The following is a 19,514-nucleotide window of genomic DNA, read 5'->3' as shown; positions in this document are numbered from 1 at the left end:
GGAAGCACTTCTGTTTATAAACAGGTCAGGGTCACAGGCTGCTTTAGGAACACACTGCTCAGAGGTTCAACAGTGTACCCATTGACGTCAAGAGTTTGAGAGACCTGCTGACAGCGCTGATTCTGATCCATTCCCTCTATATGTGGAACATTTGTCATTTTTCACCCCTCTTATTCCTCTTTGTATTCCTAGTCCTCTTATTACGAGCACATTTTAACCCTGATTTTGTATTTATCACACACAATGATATCATTTTATTTGGGAAACCACTAAAAGAGAAGCACAGAGAGCAGTGTGTACCCGTGGGCTGGTGAGGATGGCTGGGAATAGAATGATGCACTCTTGGTCACCTGGCTGGCTGAGGGGGCCTGGGCTGATGTGGTTCTTCACTGGGCAGAGCTTGATTCATAGTGATAACAATTCATAAACAGATATTGAATTCAGGACCTTCTATGTGTGAAATAATGGCTTCTCCTGGGGGATAGATAGCTAATGTACAAGGAGCCAAGTCCTCCATGTAACTAGGCCATCTGACCAGGTCCTTTGAGGGCTACTAGTTTTTTCTGCAGAAGGTGAGTTTTCACTGGCTCTCCCTCATCTGCAGTAATTTCCAGATTCACCCTCATCCTCACTCTAGAGCACGTTAAGTACCTCACCTCTGCTAGGAAATCGAGTTTAGAATTTGTTGAAGACCACCTCATGCCTTAGGAACTGGAAGCCATGCTGGGTAGAGGCCATGCTGGGTATAACCTGCCCCTTGCAGAGTGACCCACTCTGACTGCATCTTTCTGCTCTACATTTCAGACATTTGCTAGACCTGGGGTCCTTCCTTGAACCCCAGCCTGCAGAGGGCAGATCCCAGCACCACATCCAGCTCTTGGCTAGCTTCGTTACAGGAGCTATGTTCTGGGGGTGGGGGCTTGATGCTGGCTGGACTCCTTCAAAAAGCTCTGTCTGGCTTGCAGAATTGACATTGTCTAGGCCTTCTGTTGTTTTGCTCCACTGGGACCAGGTAGACCTGCTTGATGTAGATGTGAATGGAATTAACCTCAAATTTGCCTCATTCCTTTGGAAACTTAATGCTGGACTCTTGGCCTCAGAAACCAGCTCACAACTAGGCCATTTCTCCTTAAGAATGGCTATGTCTGTTACTGGCTTCCTCCCCTTCCTCACCAGCCCATGCTCTTGTGAGCCCCAGTAAGCAAGGAATTGAGTCCCTGGAATTATGACAGAAATTATGCTATAAGCACCACACATCTTTAACAATTTTTAACGGTGTGGCTTTTTTTAACCAGAGAGGGGCGACCTTCACCTTTCTGGACATTTCTGGTTGGGAGAATCAGGAAGCAGGGTGATACCAATAATAATGGTGACTGACAGTTGTTTCTCTCACGATTAACGATTTAGACAATGCTTTCTCCCCAGTTTTCAGGAGATGGGAGGAAAAGGAATCACTGATAGCTAGGTTGGATACATGATAAGTATTCAAAACAGCATCAAAAGTCTGAACGATTTTCTGGGATGAGAAGCTGAGAGGGCTAGTTGAAAAGTTGGAGTTAGCTGGTATTATATTCTGTGAAGACCAGGGGGCAGTGTAGTTGTGAACTCTGTGATAAGAGAAGCACTTTTGCTATATTTGGGGAGGGAGAGGTTCTTGGGCTGAATATCATAATTTGTCTTACTAAATGAGGCAAAAACCTCATTTCATTTATTGAATAAGTGAAATTCAAACTACCTCCCTGCCATCCCGACGGACATGGCTCATTTTTAATGCCCAGATGCCTAAGAGACTCAAAATTCAAAATTACTTTTTGTTGAAATAGCTCAAGATTTGGGGAAATAATTGTCCATGGATGTATATCTGACTCATCAGGATACATTAGTTATCAGTGTTCCTGGTCAATCAACTTCAGTGATTTGAACATTTCCTAAGTGCCAGGAGCTGAGGAATATGAAGATGGGTTAGAGATTTCCCCCTGTCTCAATCAGCCTATAGTCCAGTGGGTGATGAGCCTGTAAACCAGGAGAGGCAAAGTACTGCTGATCCCTGGTGGCCTGTTTTCGTATGGCCTGTGAGCTAATAATGGTTTTTACTTTGTTAACGCGTAGGGAAAAAATGTAACTTTTACTTTGTTAACGCGTAGGGAAGAAATGTGCACATGAGGCCTGGAGAGCCTGAAATATTCACCATCTGACTCTTCACAGAAGTTTGCGGACCTCTGCTCCAAATGAGAAACTGCACAAGTCAGGCTGGGGCAAGTCCCACGACAGAGACCTGTACTTGGTACTCTGGGATGAAACAGCAGGGAGGACTGGGGAGGGCCATAGATGAGGTGGCAGTGTGTTGGCCCAAGAAAGAAAAGCGTTGTCTCAGTGAAGAAAATACGGAAGGACTTTTTGGGGAAATCATGAGGAAAGGAATCCCAAGTGAGTGGCATTTGGGAATCATGGTTGAAATGAAGATTAAAAGATAGTTTGGGGGCAGTCTTATAAAGGACAGTAATTACCGTGCTAAAAGATGTGTACTTTATAATACAGAAACATGGTGATGTTGCAGATTGCTGAGAATAAAAGAGAAGGAGCCACATGTGTGATCTAGAAAAGCAGCTCTGTTGGCGTTGTAGGGGATGAATTAGGCCTGGTGGAAGGTGGTAAAGAGAGACAGGAGACAGACAGTGAATAGCTATGGATGTAGTTTTAAAAATTATAACTTAATTCAAACTAAAATAAATGAAATTCAGACTATATAAAACATTAAATAAAATTAGCTAATTTTTATCTTCATATATGAAAAAAACTCTACAGTCAAATCAGGTAGAGTTAGAATAGAAAATATGGTTTTATGATATAAAATACATTAATATGATGAATAGTTAGGAGGATAGTCGTAATTATCTCAGTACTGGGAACACATTTGATGATGAAGTTCAGTATTCATTCCTGATAAAATCTCTTAGTGAAATAGGATTCAAAGACTAGTTCCTGAACACGATGGAAGGGTATTATATTAAGCCAACAACTGGTGTCAGACTTAATGTTGAGTCACTCGGAGCATCCCCAGTTAAATAAAATACGAAACAAAGATGCCTGCTCTCGCTATTATTTAATGTAGTTTTGGGAGGGTTCTGACAATGTAGTTGTACAACATGAAAAAAGATATCTTTATATTGGAAAGGAGGAGACAAAATTAGGATTTATAGAAATTAGGAGATCATGTCGCTGATATAATGGAGAATCAACTAAAATTACTACAGTTAATGAGAATTCAGTAAGTTTATGAAGGATACAAAGCTAACATGTAAACAAGTTTTCTTGAGTATCTCAAATAACTAGTTGGAAAATATAATTTAAAAATATTAAAAGTATGATTTATATGAAATATTCAGGACCTACAGAAATAAAATGAAGCAATCCTAATAAGAGAACATTTTTTTAGAAAATGGAGAGGTGTGCCTTCATTCTTCACTGACTGGAGAATGATGACTCCAGAACTCAAACCCCAGCTCTAAGACCTTGGGCAAGTCTCTTGACTTCTCTGGGCCTGAGTTTCCTTGTGTAAAGTAGGAACAGTAATGGTGAGAAGAAAAGTAATGCATGCAAAGTGCTCTGAAAAGTGGTCGGCATGTAGAAGTAATCAAACAGCAAGCAAATGTGGAGAGCAGGCGTGACCAGTGTCTGGAAGGAGAGGTTCGTGATGCTGTGAGAGCTGACAGTTGGAGGGTTTGCTTTTTAATTCTCATGTTCTCATGTTCTCATGGGGAAGGTGTGTGTGTTCATAGCAGAGAACTATGTGTAGTGGTTGCCTGACTGCCCCCACATGCCAGAAATGCATACACTGTTTATTTCTGAACACTACCAAAAAGGGATGAGAGTCAATAAAGAGCAAAGAAGACATGAAAATCAAAAACAGAAAGGTGAGCTTTTTGGGAACCAGTGTGGCTAGAGGCAGGAAGCCTAGTGGCTGGCATATGGGTGTGAGAATTCTGGAGTTGGATCCCGGGTTCACATCTGGGGCGTAAGTGCTTGCCAGCTCTTTGATGTCACACAAATAACTTGAGTTGTTTCATTTGCAAAATGAGGATCAGAACAATACTTACATCACAGAGGATGGGGACTAAACGAAATGCTTTCTGTAAAGTACTTACTACAGGGCCTGGCACATAGGAAGTGCTAAGTAAATATTAGTTATTCTCATAATCACTGTCACTGATTTTGTATGTAACACAACTTCATTGCAAACATTGTTATCTGGGAAAAATGTCTATGTAACAAAGATCTTTTTTCTGATTTTAGAATTTATTGTAGAAATTTGGGAAGGCTCAGAAAAGTATAAGGAAGGAAAATAAGTCACCACAATTTTTAAAAAATATATTTTTCCCATCCCTCCCTCACTCCTTGTTGCTGTAATCTTCTAACTCATTGCTAACAACTGTTACCATTTTGGTGCATATCTTTCCAATATTTTTATGCATAATTTTGAATCATCTATATATACATATTTATACATATATATTTTCCATTTCTTCTATTTTTAAATATTCTATACCATGTAATTCTGTGTGCAGGGTATCACACTTGATGCCAGGAAAACTGATAGAAGATTTATCAGACAAAACCCTGCTCTGTCTTTTGCCTTTTTAATATTTCTGTTATCAGTCCTACATAGATTATAGGTGTGACCTTGAAGTGGATGGGAAATAAGACAATGAAAATAAGAACTGTACAGTTGTGTCCCATGTTAACACAGAGATCCCCAGCTGTGGCCATGAGATACAAAATATGAATGGAAGATGGACTCTAGTACAAAGTCAAAGGAACACCACCCATTTGACAGATAAGAAAAACGAGGCACAGAATGGTTGAATGACTTGCCAACAGTCACACAACCACTAACAAGTGAGGCCAGGACTACAATCCAGGCTGTCAGACCTAAGGCCCCTGCTGTTTTCTGACCTGACTACTACCTTGGTTTCTTAAGAATTGTGCTGTAAAGTACACAAGTTAAATTGTGTCAGGATGACTTCTTTAGAACATTTTCTAAAATTGCCACAACTTCCACTGGCAAGTTAAAATGTGCTCTTCAAAGTGATTTTTAAGTACATTTGATTAGGTTGCCCCTGAAAGCAGAGTACAGATTTAAATGTGGAGCATTATCACTGATTTAGAGATCCTGAGCCTTGTGAGTTGAAGCTGTGCCCTTCGTCAGGAGGCTTGCTGCCTAGTCTCTAGGCTGAAATGCTTAAGGAGAAATGATCTCTTTTTTGGGGGCTGCTTCTGAAAGAGCGAAGTGGTAAATGGAATTTGTAAGTGGAAGTGAAAAAACAACCTGATTTCCAGCAAACTTCATTTGATTAATAAAAAATGTAATGTGCCTTTCTTCCACTTTTTTTTTTGGCTAGTCTACAGCATTTTATTGAGTCCGAAAATGGCTTGAGGAGTCATTATTTTTTAGTCTTTGTTGACACTGGATCAACACATTTTTAAGAACCAAACTTTTTAGTTATTTTAGTAAACGTCAATGTGATCTTGACTGTAATAAAGAGTAGGGAGTTGCAAAGTAGTGCTTCCCTTTAAAGGCAGTAAAAATGAATCATTTGGTGCTTCATGTCAGCTTCCTAAGCGTGTATAATGACACTGTGGTTTTGCTTTTCAGAATGACTGTGTTTTGCTGTAGAATAAAACAAGCAACTTTGTTTTCCAAGTATATAGATATTTGGGTGATCACTTAGTTCAGAGTTAAATAATACATGGAAGGTGAAAATATTCTCAAAGAACAGCAGGGTTAAGCTTTTGTGATTACTCATAGAAAATCTGTAGGTTGCTCTTACCCAGAAATGCCTTTGGGGTTCCAACCCTCCAGACTGGGAAGCCTATACTATCAAGCGGTGTTGATGCTGTTCAGGGAGCAGATGGACTATAGCAAAGTCAGGGAAATTCAGAGACGGGCATGTGTTGAGGGAAAGGTAGAGAAAATATGGGTGCAATTATGCCTTGCAGTATAGGTCAAAAACCTTGGAAAGGCGGGTGCCACACTGCAGCCCTCTTATGGCTCTGGCATGCTGAGAAAGAGAGAACTGGCCTCAGTGAGCTCAGAATCTAAAGACAAGGCTGGGCTCTTGTAGGAAATACACAGAGGGAGGGGGATGAGTAGGTTAACAAATGTAGAAGAGCTACCCTCTGGGGAGCGTGCCTTGGGTTGTTGTCAAACGCTTTCTGTGGTTTTATACACCTTATCTTGTGGTTCTCAAGTTTCTCTGAGCACCAACACAAGATTAGATTTTGATGCTTCTGGAAAGCAGCTTTCATAAAGTTTCCCAGAACTCAGAGCTATTCAGGAATGTTGACGGGGCAGCGCCTTGCGTGTTGGGGGTGAGTGGGTTAAAACTGGGCCTGAGTTTCTTCTCTTGATCTCTCTACTGACCCCTGAAGCTCAGGGTGGGGTACAGGGTGCTAGGCGGCTGGGTTTGGTGATACTGATCATAGTGAGGCAGCACAGACTACTAAAGCCTAATGTTTCTTTGCTTTTAATTGGATTTTTATAGATCCTGGGTGGTGACACAGCAGTTATCTCATGGGAAGAGTGGATGAATAATTGGTAAATAGAGTTGGTTTGGGAGATATAGTCATATAGAGGGAGAATAAGAAAAATACAGTTTCAGTTGTGAGGCTCAGCTGTGGACTGCTGGTGGTCAATAAATATCTGCTGGATGAATGAAGAAAAGAATGAGTGAATGTCAGAATGCTGTTAGCAGATAGCCAAGCATAGACTCCAGGATCTGTGGATGTTAGGAGTACTTTCTGAGCACAAAATTTAAATTTGTAAATGTATTTAATAGTAGGTAGGATCAGAAATAGCAATGGGTTGTGCAAGTGGAAACTGCAATGTTATTTTCAGCCACTTTTCTGTTATTAGACACCTTAGGAAGAGCATATACTTGTAATAATTAGATTTCAGGCAGAAGGGTAATTCTATTGACTTAGGACTGGGTGGTTAAACACACATGCCTTGAACAGTGTGCCGAGCTTTTTTGAGGGACTTAAGGGTTGGTGGTGAACACATTGAGCACAGCCCTGAGCTACCAGAGCTGCCACCTGAGGGAGATATTGCAGGTAAACATTTATAAAGTCTGAGCACTTGTGAGGAGTGCTACTGTAAAGTGCAAAGTGCAATGAGGAATTTTTTTGCAGGGGAAATGAACATGGTGGTGGTAGTGATGAAGAAGTGGTTCTAGAAGCCTTCTTCAAGAGGTGACGTTTACTGCTTTTTTTTGTTGTTGTTGTTGTTGTTGTTTTAAGATGGAGTGTTGCTTAGTTGCCCAGGCTGGCGTGCAATAGTATAATCTCAGCTCACTGCAGCCTCTGCCTCCCAAGTTCAAGTGATTCTCTTACCTCAGCCTCCAGAGTAGCTGAAATTACAGGTGCTCGCCTGGCTAATTTTTGTATTTTTATTAGAGATGGGGTTTCACCACGTTGGCCAGGCTGGTCTCAAACTCCTGACCTCAGGTGATCCGCCTGCCTCGGCCTCCCAGGGTGCTAGGATTACAGGTGTGAGCCACTGCGCCTGGCCAAGGAGGTCACATTTAAGTTGCATTCTGAAAGATAAGCCCGAGTAAGGCAGGCGTGTGTGTAGGTGTGGGCAACAAGGGTGGGACAGTGAGTAGAATAGCGTGGACTAGAGAAGGAACATCGTATGTAAACAGCCTGAGATGAACAGCAGCTGGGAGCTTTCAAGGAGTGAAAAGGTGGCCAGTGTGTCTGGAAATTGTGTGAGAGCAGGAGTGGCATGAGGCAGTGGTGGCAGGGGCTGAGCTCATACAGTCTTATGTGTAACATAAATAAATCTGGGCTTTTTCCCAAGAGCAGTGGAAACCAGCAGAGGTTGAAAGTTGGGACATGGTGTGATCCTATATCCGTTTCATGTGCTGGAGGGGCCAAGAGTAGATTGGGTGGCCCAGGGAAGAAGCTGTTGCCCAGGCTGTAGTGCAGTGGCAGAGTCATAGCTCACTGAAGCCTTGATCTCCTGGGCTCAAGTGATCCTGCTACCTCATTGTCCCGAGTAGCTGGGACCACAGGCATGTGCCACTACGCCCAGCTAATTTTTATTTTTTTTTGTAGAGACGGGGTTTTGTATTTTGTATTTTCTGTAGAGACGGGGTCCAGGAAAGATAAGGTGTTGTTTCGACTATAGGCATGGTGGTAGAGTTGGGCAGAAAGTTATGAATGAGAACTATGTGTTAGAGACAGAACTGAGAAAATTGAGTGATTTGATGTGTATGTGTAGAGGGGGAGGGTCATGGTGATGGAGAGGGGTGGGGTCAGGCATAATGAAGTTCTGGACATTAAAACTTAGTGGATGGCTGGGTGTGGTGGCACGTGTCTATAGTTCTAGGTACTCAGGAGGCTGAGGCAATGGGGATCGCTTGAGGCCAGGAATTGAAGGCTGCAGAGAACTGTGATTACAACTGTGAATAGCCACTGCACCCCAGCCTGAGCAACATAGCAAAACCTCATTTCTGAAAAGAACCAAAAAACAAAGGACAAATAAACATTTGATTTGGTAGCCATTCACAGCGTTGGAGGACACTGGAGAAGAGGGGAAGATCATGAATTTGAGGTGTGGGTATGCTGAGTTTGAGGTCCCTGTGAGACAGACACATGAGTAGAGATGCAGTATATGATAAGGGCAGCCGTAATCAGTGGAGGAAAGACAAATTGATTCAATAAATGGTGCTAGGACAGGTGGCTAACCATTTGGAACAAAAGAAGTTGAATTCTGACTTCATGTCATATACCTGAATAAATTCCAAATGAATCAAGCATTTAAATGTTTAAAACTCACTAGGTAATTCAAATGTCCAGCCGGGCGCGGTGGCTCAAGCCTGTAATCCCAGCACTTTGGGAGGCCGAGACGGGCGGATCACGAGGTCAGGAGATCGAGACCATCCTGGCTAACACGGTGAAACCCCGTCTCTACTAAATATACAAAAACTAGCCGGGCGAGGTGGAGGGCGCCTGTAGTCCCAGCTACTCGGGAGGCTGAGGCGGGAGAATGGCGTAAACCCGGGAGGCGGAGCTTGCAGTGAGCTGAGATCCGGCCACTGCACTCCAGCCTGGGCGACAGAGCGAGACTCCGCCTCAAAAACAAACAAACAAACAAACAAATGTCCTGTAACCCAATATAAGACAGGGATAGAGGAGGGAAGGGCCTCACCAGGTTGGAGTTCAGTGGACTTTTCTCCCTGAGTGTTCCCAGCAAGCCTGTTCCATGCTCCCAGGCACCTGGTGCTTTCTTTTTCAGAGCTCTCCTTGCACCCTCTCCTAATGGTTTGGTTTGAGTGTTTCCTCAGCTGGGCTCTGTGCTAGGCCTGGCAGATTCCTCCTTTGTCTTGAGAGCCCGACTGAGTGCCTGGCACACATGAGGCATCCAGCCTATGTTTATTGAACAAGAGTGTAAGGAGCAGTTTTGGGATCGTGCTTTTAAAAGAAAAATGGCCAAACTAGTGTGTTTCCGGAGGAGGCTGGTCGGGAGTAGCTAGTGGGGAAAAAATTTCATGTGAGGAATTTGAGGATACTGGGCATGGATAGTATGGAGAAGTAAAGCTATCAGGTAATATACTAGCTTTTTTCGAATATTTAAAAGTGGCTAATTACTTAAGTGCCACTGTAGATAACAGGCATAAGGGGGAGGGGAGAAGAGACAGAGGGGATGGTGAGATGTATATTTGGGGAAATAATAGCTTACAACTCAGGGTAAGGCAGAACTTTAAGACAGAGCTGTCCACAACTGGGAGGACTTATCTTCTGATGTGGCCTGAGCTGCTGTTCTCTAGATGAGGTTGGATGACCACTGTCATGATAACTGAGGAGGGGTCTTTTTTTACAGATGGTGTGATGTTTAGAAATGGGAGGTCTTTCCAGTTCTAAGGGTTTCATGATTTTGTTTATTTATTTATTTTTGAGACAGAGTCTTGCTCTGTCACCCAGGCTAGAGTGCAGGGGCACAATCTCGGCTTACTGCAACCTCCACCTCCCAGGTTCAAGAAATTCTCCTGCCTCAGCCTCCCGAGTAGCCGGGATTACAGGTGCCCACCACTGTGCCTGGCTAATTTTTGTATTTTTAGTAGAGACGGGGTTTTACCATCTTGGCGAGGCTCGTCTTGAACTCCTGACCTCGTGATCCACCTGCCTCCGCCTCCCAAAGTGTTGGGATCATAGACGTGAGCCACCGTGATTGATTTCATTATTTTATGTTCACTCTCTGGGGAGAAGAGTAGAGTCATTTTGTAAGTCATAAAACAAGGCAGAGGCCAAAGCAGAGACTGGTTATCTCGAATTCTGTTTGCTCTGTTGGGTGGTGATTTATGTTTAGGCTGCTACTCACACCTGCTGAAGTCTCAGTGCTTTAAAGGATCCGTGTTTATGGCACTACTCTACATCCCTTGTTATTAAATCTATGCTTTGAACTATGAATCTTCCACTTCATTTAAAGTTTTTTCTCTTTTTACTTGGACAGTAGCAAAATTGTTTTTAAGAAAGCTTGGGGATAGGCTGTTTTAATATCTACTCTTCTTACTCTAATTAGATCATGCAACAGCACCTCATAGAGATGCCCACGTCATCTCCACATTAGGCCTTCAAGTCTTGGCTAGAAGCTGCTTGCTTACAACACAGCGGTCACACACTCTTACCTCCTATGGAAGTGAAGGGAAAAAGCCTTCAGAACCAGGCAGTGGAAAAGGATGAGTATCTACACACACGTTAGCACATTTAGCATACGCTGAGTAACTGGGAACAGAGATCAGAGAAGAAAAATGAAGACATGGAAGTAATTATGCCTGTCAATCTAGCTAGAAAGATAAACTACACAGATAAAAGAAAAAAAACCATAGACATTAAAAGAAATGATCTCGAACCTCAAAACAGTGTTTCCTATTGCAGATTCTAAGCATTCTCTAAACTACGGGGGACTGTCTTGAACAGTGGCTTTCAGCCCTGACTGCTCATTTAGAATCACCCAGGGAGGTGTGGAGCGGGAGGGTGGTGCTTTTAAAACACAGCTATGTGGGTACCATGCCAGAACAGATAATTCAGCCTCTGGCAAAGAGGTCTGGGGAAAGGTAGTTTAAAACTCACTAGGTAATTCAAATGTCCTGTAACCCAATATAGGACAGGGATAGAGGGGGGAAGGGCCATGTGAGGTCAATGTGCCTTGGTTTCGGCAGGCACCAAATGGGAGAACATTGTAGTATTTTATAGAGGAGGTGATAAAATCTAGAACAAATCAGGCCTACTTCACAGTTTTGCCAGAAAGGTTACCTTTGCTCGGTCTGTCTGCGTGGTACATAGCCCAGCCCTTCTTTCCATGTCAAAAACCAGTTGCCCAGACAGTAGACTTTTTTGGTGTGGGTAAATTTTAGATGCTATTTTTAGTAGCACCTTGAAGATAACTCTGGTCTTACAACAGCCCTGCGAGTGAGTTAATGTACAGATGAGAGGGCCAGATGGGGTTCAGAAGGGCTAGGGAATGGGTCTGAGGCCACTCAGCAAATGACAGTGCTTTTCGTCTGTTCCAGTAGAACTTCTGTGTGTTTACCTTGGTGGTTTGTTAAGGTCACATGCCAGAAGAATAATAATTTGACCTGAAAACCATAAATTCTAACTTTACCTGTATTGATTGCATTCTGGTGAGTGCCTCACCCTCTTACAAGTTCATACTAGAGTCCTGTGCTCATCTATTGAAGTCGAAGTGATTTACTCTGACAGGTCTTTACTTATTATTCAATAACCCTAAGGTGCTCACTGCTCTCTAATGGAAGGGACCATTAGATCATACACTCAGAAAGCATTAACTCTTCTTTTCACTCAGCCTCTCCATTCCAGACTTCCAGAGGGCCGAGGGCCTGGTACCTTTCAATAGCCAGGGACTGTGGGACCAGGCCCCATCCATGTTGGCAATTCTTATGGGGACCAGGCAGTGGAGGTCCTGAATTGTGGTTTATTTGTTTTCCATTTTCCTTGTTGCTATCTGAATTGGTAGAACTATGTTGATTATGCATGAAAACGAAAGAATTAGTTTTAGCAGAATAAAATTAAATACTAATAAATACCGAGTTCTTAGAAATCCTTGTGGCTTATTTAGCAATACAAGTGGGTTGGTACAATTCTGACAGTCTCTATCTGGTCTCTATCCTGGGTCTTTATCTGGGTATATTTTAGCTTTTTCTTCCCCTGAGAAAAGCGACTTTGACTTTGTGCTTAAATTTCAGGGTTCCAATTACTGAATGATTACAATAAGAGAAAAAAAAAAAAAAACCCTCACAAGATAGCATCATGTAGACAATAGTCTTTAAAAAATCTTTATGAGTACACATCCCTTAGGTGTGTTTATGTGTTAGAGATGAATATAGAATGAGAAGTCTCAGCATCTCCCTTTCATCCCCACCCCTAAGTTGCCAGCTGTGGAAGCTGTCCCAGTGTGTATTCTGCTGGGCTGATTTGCCTGGATACAATTCAGGAGGAATTATAGATAAGTGATGACCTGGTATGTTGTAATACATTGTCAGTTGTTTGGTGCTTGGTCAACCTAACAAATTATTTCTATTTATTTAAATGATTCAACTTGTATAATAAACCAAAATTTTAAAAATTGTAAAAAAAGTAGATATAATTCATTATTCTGTCACCTAACTCAGTAATTGTTTCCTATTTCTTTATACTTTCCACATACATATTTTTATGAAATTTAATTTTTGATGTACACATCTCTTTGTATCCTGTTTATTTTTTAAAAGCAAACACTAAACATTTTTCTCTGTATTGACATATTTTAAAAGTTTATCTCTTTTAATAGCTGCATAATTGTGTTGGAAAGTACCTGTATTGATTCCTTTAACATTAGTCCAGTTTTTTTTTTTTTTTTGTATTATAGATGACTCTTCCAGGTCTGGATGCATTACTTCTGAGGAATAATTTCCCTGAGATAAGTTCATAGGAGTGAAATTACTGGGTGAAGGATTATGCACATTGTTAGGTCTGTTCCTAGGCATCACCATGGTGCTTTCCAAAAGATGCACAAATTTACAAAGTGACCAGTAAAAGATTGAGGCTTCAATGTCACTGAAGTCTTACCAGTATCAGATCTTACTACTCAGAAATGGTTACCACTTTATTCATTGTAAACTGATATCTTAAGGTTGCTCTATTTTCTGATTTTTCTGATTCTTTAATTGCTTGTAAGAATAAATATTTTTCTTTTTTGGATTTTTCTCTCTTTTTTTTTTGAGATGGAGTGTGTGTTTTTTTTTTTTTTTTTTTCTCTGTTGCCCAGGCTGGAGTGCATGGCCTGATCTCGGCTCACTGCAACCTTCGCCTCCCGGGTTCAAGCAATTCTTCTGCTTCAGCCTCCCAGGTAGCTGGGATTACAGGTGCCCGCCACCATGCCCGGATAATTTTTGTATTTTTAGTAGAGATGAGGTTTCACCATGTTGGCCAGGCTGGTTCCGAACTCCTGATCTCAGGTGATCCACCTGCCTCATCCTCCCAAAGTGCTAGGGTTACAGGTGTGAGCCACTGCGACTGGCCTGGATTTTTCTAATTGTGTATTGTCTGTGATTTGTCCCAATCCTTTATCCATTTTTCCAGTGAATGTTGAGTTTTTTTTTTTTTTAATGTCATTTGATCTATTTATATTTCACAGTGTTGTCTCTGATGTTTGAGGGAAATATTTCCTGAGAGTCACATGGAATCTTAAAGGTTTATGTGGAGGGACACTGACTTAGGCTCATCCTCTTTGCGGCCATCCCCATCCACTGTAGGCATCGCGGTGCTTGTGTGAACCTTTTGTCCAGCACCTCACAGCAGTGAGCCTCAGCCCTGCAGTTACCTCACTCTTTCCATTAAGCCGCCGTCTCCCATAGACCAGCTCCAGACTTAACTGTTTCATGGGGCTCTCTGACCCCTGACCTTGCCCTCACAGCCTGCAAATGCACTCCTGCTTAGCCCGCAACACCCCACGCTTGATCTCTGCCTGCCTCTAGACCACCCCACTGCCACCACAGTGGATTAGCCCCTTCCTATATTGACTTCCCTTCCACTCAGTCAAGCCTGAGCTCCATCATGGAAGCCACTCTCTCCGTAGTATTCCCGGTCAGTGCCCCAGCCTCTCACTCACCTCACCCATCTGGGAGTCAGCCCCATCGCCTCCTTGTTCTCTCCATTGAGGCCTTTGAGTACAAAGTATCTTCCCTGTCTTTAACTCTTATCTCTTTAAGTCTCCTATCTTTAAAGACACCACCCAGCTCTGTCCTGTCTCCTTTCCCTTCACACAAAAGCGTATTTAAATTGTAGCCAATGCTCTTCCCTTACCTCCCATTTACTCTCAGAGCCACTGCATCCTGACTCCCAGATCTGCTACTAGTTGCTCTTGAAAGGGTAAATAATACCCTACCATTCAAAAGCCTTCCTATTCTGTTTTGGCCTTTTGAAAGTAGGAAGCTTCTACTGGAGAGAGAGGAACGTAGGAGCCTTTCTTCTCTGCTGTAATGCTAATGGAAATGAGACTTCTTGGGTGTATTAAACTACAAAGACAGGCTTTCTTCTCTGGAGGCTTTATCCCACCTTTTCAGCTCCGGAGATTCCCAGCTCCCTCTTGATGAGACATTAGTCTCTTGTGGTTTCAGGTGATCCCCAGTTATTGGATGTGGCAACTACTAACACATGCAGACACTTAACTCCATGCAAGCACTATTCTGAGAGCTTTTCAGGTATTAACTTATTTCATGCTCACAACGATCCTATCCATGAGGAAATTTAGGCACAAACAGGTAACTTGCCCAGGGACACCCAGCTTGTAAATGGTAGAGCTTAAATTTCAACCTAGTCTAGGAGAAGCCAGAAGTCATTGCTGAACACCTTTTAGCCCTTACCTTATGTATTAGATTTCTCTGATCCTTCATCCCTGCTTTTCCTTAAATGTATCAGTGATTCCCAGGATTCCAGCCCCCCACCCTGTTCATCTCACATTGCATACTCCCACATATTTATCTCCGCACACTCCCACATATAATAACTCTCCTGAATCCCAGCTGTTTTCTAGATCTTCACTTAGATGTCCCAGAGCCTGCAGAAATTCAGCACATCCTACAACAGAACTCTTCATCTTCCCACCAACCCAGCATTCCCTGTGATCTCTCTCCATGAATGGTAGCACCGTCCATCCAGTTGCTCCAGCTGGATGCCAGAAGTCATTCCCGAGGGCTCCTCCTGCGTCGTTTCCACTGGGCTTTCAAAGCCCTGTACTGCCTGACCTCTCCAGTCTCATTTTGTAGCCCCCGGCCCTTGCCTGCTGTATCTTAACCACACTGTTCTCTCTGTCTCACAGACATTCCAAGCTTATTCTGACTTTCAGGCCTGTGCCTTAACTCTTTCCCTGCCTGGAATTCTCTTCTTCCAGATCTGCTCGATCCTGCTTGACATTCATGTCTCTGTGTAAATAGCACTTCCACAGAGAGGCCTTCCCTGACCACCCACTCTAATGTAGCTGCCAGCCACTCTCTGTCACATCACCTTGCTTTAATTCTCTGCATAGCACTGATCATTGGCTGCTTTTTAAAAATTGATTGATTGATTTGCTTATTGTCTCTTCATGTGATGTAAACTCCGTGAAAGCAGTGACCTTGTTCCATTTGTCACTGTATCCCACTCACCCAGAGCCGTGTCTTGCAAATAGTGAAAATAATATTGATTAATATTGATAAGACCTGACATTTATGGAGCATTTACAGTGTGCTTAGGCAAACAGTAATACAATATATAATATATACCCTTATGTATAATATACCTACCCTCAAAACTATATATAATGTGTATATATATGTTATAATATGTATTATACATATATGTATAATATAAAATACCTACTATATATTTTTTTCATATGGTGATATAACAATACCTATATTCTCATGGGTTTGGTGAGAGTTAAATGAGGTAGAAATTGTCCTCATTAATTTTCACTAAAGGCGTATGAGGGTAGGTACTATTATTATCATTAGTATTATTATGCCTGGTTTGTAAATGAGGAAATTGAGGTACATTGTAGTGAATTAGCTTACCTGAGATCATGACTAATAAGGGGTAGGGGTCAGGCCTGGCCCTGGGAGTCTGGCTGTAGAGCCAGATGCTCAGTAAGTGCTTGCTTACCGAACAGATGGCTATAATTCATCACCGGGGTGCTCACCAGGTGCCTGAATCTCCTACCTCCTTTCTACCCCACAACCGTAGTAAAACACCTGATGTCTCTCGCCTGGATTTTAACCACAGTTTCTTAACTGATGTCCCAATCTCCAGTTTTGGTTTTTAACACTAAGAGTGGTTACTTTGAAATGTAGACTAGAGCTGTAGGCTCTCAGTTCCTCTTAGGCTAACATTCAAACTCTTTTTTTCCACAAGCCTAATTCTCACATCTCCAACCTCATCTTCTACTTCTTCCCGTCTGCGCCTTGATTCCTGCCACACCAAATTACCCTTGTTCCCTGAAGTCCGTGTTCTGCAACTTCACGCCTTTGCACAAGCTATTTCCCCTGCTTTGCTTCACTTCCCAGTTTCTCAAGACTTATTTCCACTTACTCAGAAACTTTCTTAAGTTTCTCCCTAACCTCCCCCAACATCCGTGGGCTGTGTTGGAGGTGCTTCTCTTCTGTGCCGTTTCACTGAGCTTGTACTTCCATTGAGGGAGTGCTGTGTTATACTTGTCTGGGTTCTTCCTGTCCTCCTGCCCTCCCCCACTTTCCGATAACCTTGCCTGTGGACATTGTCGTCCTGAAGGAATTGACTGGCTTCCCTCTAGTCCTGGTCTCTAACAGAAGGCCTAGTAAACAGTAATCAATCAACTATTTGCTGAATGAATACTAACTTCCCAAGGTCAGTTGAGGCAATCCACAGTGTTATAATACATATAAGACAGGACAATGTATTACAAAACATTAATAGAAAAGTTTCAGAAGCCTGTTAGAAAAAATACACTCTTGGAATGAGCTAGTTCCTGAGATTAGGTGCAATTTAACTTTGAGCTTTTGGCAACCAAGGTAAAAAGGGAAACGTGGGGTTTGTGTTTATTTTCTAAGAAAAGGAAACACTCAAGTTCTTCAATGGGGGCAATATTTTTTCTTGGTCCTGAATTCTAGGAGAAGATTCTTCCATGGATGTTACATAAGGGAGAGTGGGTTTCTCTCTTTTTGCTCAGGCTGGAGCGCAATGGTGTGATCTTGGCTCACTGCAACCTCCACGTCCTGGGTTCAAGCGATTCTCCTGCCTCAGCCTCCCGACTAGCTGGGATTACATGTGTGCCCCCACGCCCGGCTAATTTTTTTGTATTTTTAGTAGAGATGGGGTTTCATCATGTGGCCAGGCGGGTCTCAAACTCCTGACTTCAGGTGATCCACCTGCCTCAGCTCCTAAAGTGTTGGGATTACAGGCTTGAGCCACCGCACCTGGCCGACCGTGTTTTTTGAATATAAACATTTGTAAAAACCTTTCTTAATAAAAGCTCAGGATTGAATGTTGAAGTTCCAAAAGCATTTCTTTGAAGATCTACTTTAATATAGCTCCTATATGTTTTTTTCTGATCAAATGTATTATAGAGGTAGAGCTTAAAGAGCCTAGAGGTTTTGTTAACTTGCCTTACAACTATAGCACAGGCACCTCTTAGACCCACTTTCTAATACAAGTTATTTTTTATGGGAGAGAGGGCAAGCCATGACAAGTCTTGAATGAAACTGTTTTACATTTAATATTTTGGTGACCTCCAGAGGTATAGCTCTCCCATATTGTTGGTAAAAGAGAAGTCTTGTTGCATTAGACACTAGGTGGTCTAACCTTGGACATTCTCTTAAGAGAACGTAAGGGCCTGACTTGCCATGCTGCCTGGTTAGAAGGTCATCTTGCCCTCCTGGGGCAGTGTGTTAGAGCAGTATGGGGCAGGCCGGAATACGTCTTCATGAACTTTTAGCTCAAGCACCTACACACGTCCTTGGTTCCCAGATTTCTAGACCCTGGAGTTCCATGCCATCAAGTATTGAAAGAGATAATTTTGGTCTAAAATATTTAAGAGAAAGGTATTATAAATAGTTGCCATTTACTAAAAGTAAGTATATTTACTGAATACCTACAGTATACCGGGCACTGGGCTGAGTACTAGGATGTAGTCCTAGTGTTCAAGTAGAGTTCATGTCTGGTGTGACTTCTGTCCTCACTGAATATACAGTCTAGACAAAATCACAAGAGGAAAACATTTTGATGAGACCGTCAGGGCATATAGGTACCAAATAGGTCCCAGAGGACTTAGTTCACTTGTCAGAGAGGTTATTTAGCATTGCCTGTTTATACATTGGAGGATGTCTCCCAAATATCATAATTTAAAATTTAGCGTAGTTAATATACTTCTTATAGTGACCCCACTATAAGTGAACAAGATCAGGCAGTTTTGATTTTTTATGATCAAATTTTTCAAACAGAAAAGTCAAAGAGCAGTACAATGAACAATTTTATAATCACCACCTAGATTTAATAGTTAACATGTTGTTATATTTGCTTCACCTATTTTTTCTGTACAGAAGTATTTTAAAGTAAATTACAGATATCATGACATTTAACTCCTAATCACTTTTGAATGTCGCTCTGGGAAATAAGGATGTTTTCTTCTTGTAGTAGGCAGCCCCCAAAATGGATCACGGTGACCCCTGCCTCCTGCTGTGCGGCCTCTTGTGTATTCCTCTCCCTGTGAGTGTAGGCTGGACCTAGTGATTTGCTTTTATTTTTACATTTTTATTTTTTTGAGACAGAGTATCGCTCTGTCGCCCAGGCTGGAGTGCAGTGGTGTGATCTTGGCTCAGTGAAACTTCCGCCTCCTGGGTTCAAGTGATTCTCCTGCCTCAGCCTCCTGACTAGCTGGGACCACAGGCATGCGCCAGCCACCACGCCCGGCTAATTTTTGTATTTTTAGTAGAGACAGGGTTTCATCTTGTTGGCCAGGCTGGTCTGGAACTCCTGACCTCAAGTGATCCGCCCCTTCTCAGCCTCCCAAATGCTGGGATTACAGGTGTGAGCCACTGCACCTGGCCGTGATTTGCTTTTAAGAAGTAGAATATGGCAGAAGCATCGGGATGAACCAACATTCAATAACAAAATGAATGTGGCTTCTATCTTAGGCGTCCTTTCTTTTTTCCTCTTGCCCTCTCACTTGTTTGCTCTGACAGAAGTCAGCTCTGAGGTGAACTGATCTATGGAGAGGTCCATCTTTGGCCACGAACCAGTGAAGACCTGAGATGTACTAACAGCCATGTGAGTGAGTTTGGAAGGAGATCCTCCACAAGTCAACCCTTGAGATAACTGCAAAGGGCTGGCGTCTTCATTGCAGCCTGTGAGACACCTTGAGCCAGAGGCACCCAGCCAAGGCTATCTGGTTTCTTGACCCACAGAAACTGCAAGATAACCCATGTCTGTTGTTCTAAGCTGCA

At 42.5% G+C, this 19,514-nt stretch overlaps 1 protein-coding gene across 4 annotated transcripts in view; it reads left to right on the top strand.

Moving 5' to 3' along the window:
• FAXC (failed axon connections homolog, metaxin like GST domain containing) overlaps positions 1–19,514 on the top strand; it is a 70,500-nt gene that overhangs the window by 27,317 nt on the left and 23,669 nt on the right. The gene's annotated exons all lie outside the window — the stretch shown is intronic.

The sequence above is a fragment of the Trachypithecus francoisi genome, unplaced genomic scaffold, assembly GCF_009764315.1.
Source record: "Trachypithecus francoisi isolate TF-2019V2 unplaced genomic scaffold, Tfra_2.0 Lachesis_group15, whole genome shotgun sequence".
In the NCBI taxonomy this organism is placed as follows: Eukaryota; Metazoa; Chordata; class Mammalia; order Primates; family Cercopithecidae; genus Trachypithecus; species Trachypithecus francoisi.
This window is presented reverse-complemented; position numbering and strand designations above follow the sequence as displayed.